The 2,428-nt window shown below is 37.3% G+C and overlaps 1 protein-coding gene across 1 annotated transcript in view; it reads left to right on the top strand.

Annotated features, from left to right (window-relative positions):
- The window catches only part of BZW2 (basic leucine zipper and W2 domains 2), a 39,190-nt gene that overhangs the window by 16,922 nt on the left and 19,840 nt on the right, over nt 1-2,428 (top strand). The gene's annotated exons all lie outside the window — the stretch shown is intronic.

Below are 2,428 nucleotides of genomic sequence, written 5' to 3'. Positions count from 1 at the left end.
ATGAGGACCTTGCTTCTCGGCTGTTCCCTCAAGAGCTCGTGCTGAGATGTCCACTTTGAGCACATTTTTAAGACATTGATTGTGTTTGTTTTGAAAGTCCAGATGGCTGCATCAGAACTTAGCTTTCATGTTAAGGCATTAAGAGTTTGACAGACAGACAGACAATTACTTGGTTATAGACTAAAACAAAAGTAGGCTTTTTTTTTTGTAGGAGGATAGTGATTTTCAAGTTATAATAGAACACAAAACAAAGAGTTATTTAAAAATAAATTAGAAGAGTTTTTATGAAAACATCTGTTTCTTCTTAGAGCTTAAAGTTTTTCTCTTATAAATGTGAAATCCAGCCTCATTCATGCCCGCAGTGAAAAGGTTTGTAGTTTCCAAGGAAAGAATAGGTTCGCTGTGTTTTTCAGCTTAAAGCAGCTCAGATTTATAACAGTTCAGACTCTGTAATTGTATTGTTGATAGTATAACATTTTAAAGTAGTTCTCTGAAGAGAATTCACTAGAAAAACACAACAAAATGTAAACAGTAAATATAATTACATCAGATTATTTTAGCCCTTATAGCAGAAAAGGATTGCCTTTCTGGTTGTATTAAAAACCTAACTTCTTTTGAAACATATAAAAAAAATAAATTATTGTATGGATAAATGGACAGACATGAGATAAACCAAAGTTTGCAAAATGTTAACAGCTTAGAATGTAGGTGAGTATATATGAGTTTTATTGTTGAATTCGTTCAGCTTTTCTGTATATTCAAAATTTTTTATATTAAAATGTTAGTGGATAGCCAAAACCGGTTTGGCTCAGTGGATAGAGCGTCGGCCTGTGGACTGAGGGGTCCCAGGTTCGATTCCGGTCAAGGGCATGTACCTGGGCTGCGGGCACATCCCCAGTAGGAGATGTGCAGGAGGCAGCTGATCGATGTTTCTAACTCTCTATCTCTCTCCCTTCCTGTCTGTAAAAAATCAATAAAATATATTTTTTTAAAAAATGTTAGTGGGTAGGGAAGGAGAAGGAAAATACCTTTGCTATGGAAGTGACATGGTTTTTCTTTATACTCCACCATCTTTAGAAATTAAAGGATTAAACTCTCGCTTATTAAATAGGAAAGGATTAAATCACACTTTTTTGCCAGTCTCTCACCCAACAAATGGCTAAGGGGGATTAGGTCATCCCACCAGATAGAATCTCTAAAATAAAGAGATTTCTCCAACTTTCCCACCAAGAGCACTGGTAATGCACTGTTATAGGTTCAGGCCTAGATGTTGGACTCCTGGTTTCAAGCATACCTTCTTTTCTTACTTAGAGCACAGATTACATCATCTGCCATTTTAAACAATTTAATTGCAAACATTTGTATTAAATTTTATATTGACTTTATGAACTAATCAAAGTATTAAAAATCCATGTCAAGTTTAGAACATAAAATTCTCCAGCTTATAAGATATGTATTATAGTCATGGCCATAATTGGGATGGGATGGGAGGGTGCTTCATTACTCTGATATTCAAATGAAGAAAATTTGGTAAAGTTAGTGTCTGCATAAATGATAGAGCAATTGAATGTATTTACTTGCAAGTAACTGGAAGACGAGACCCGAATTCGTTTATAAGGACATAATTCTTATGTAACAATCAGTATAAAAGTATGGCAGACTTGCCCTGGCTGGTGCTGGTCAGTGGTTAGAGTGTCAGCTGCATACCAGGGTTTTGGGTTGGATCCCACAATTGCACATGGGGGAGGCAACCTATCAATGTGTCTCTCTCATGTCAATGTTTTTCTCTCTCCCCACCCTACCTCCCTTCCACTCTTTCTAAAAAAAAAAAAATCAATGGAAAAGATCCTCTGATGAGGATTAACAACAACAAAAATGTATAGCAGACTTCAAGGTGAACAGCAGTATCATTCAGGACTGGGGTATTTTCCTTCATTTTTCCTCATTACTCTCTGTAGCATCAATTTCCTGGTCATCAGAAGTCTGGTACAGTTATGTGTGGCACATGCTTCCCAGTCAGGTTCAGTGGATATAGGATAATAAAATAAATTATCTTGCCTTCTGCTGATTGGCTGAAATTGGCCATGTGGTCAGTTTCAGCCCAGTGGTAGTTGCCATGGGGATGCTTTGGACAGATGAGCTTAAGCTGAGGTCACTAAGCTAATCATTGCAGAAGGAGGTAAAGCCAGGACTTAGACTAGTAGAAGTCACCTGGCTTGAGCAAATGGGAATTCTCTTAGGCAAGAGGAAATGGTAATTGAGTCTGCCCCAGGGGTGGGCAAACTTTTTGACTCAATGGCCACAATGGGTTCTTAAACTGGACCGGAGGGCCGGAGCAAAAGCATGGATGGAGTGTTTGTGTGAACTAATATAAATTCAAAGTAAACATCATTACATAAAAGGGTATGGTCTTTTTTTTTTTTTTTAG

Source organism: Myotis davidii, unplaced genomic scaffold (assembly GCF_000327345.1).
Source record: "Myotis davidii unplaced genomic scaffold, ASM32734v1 scaffold168, whole genome shotgun sequence".
NCBI classification, from domain to species: domain Eukaryota; kingdom Metazoa; phylum Chordata; class Mammalia; order Chiroptera; family Vespertilionidae; genus Myotis; species Myotis davidii.
This window is presented reverse-complemented; position numbering and strand designations above follow the sequence as displayed.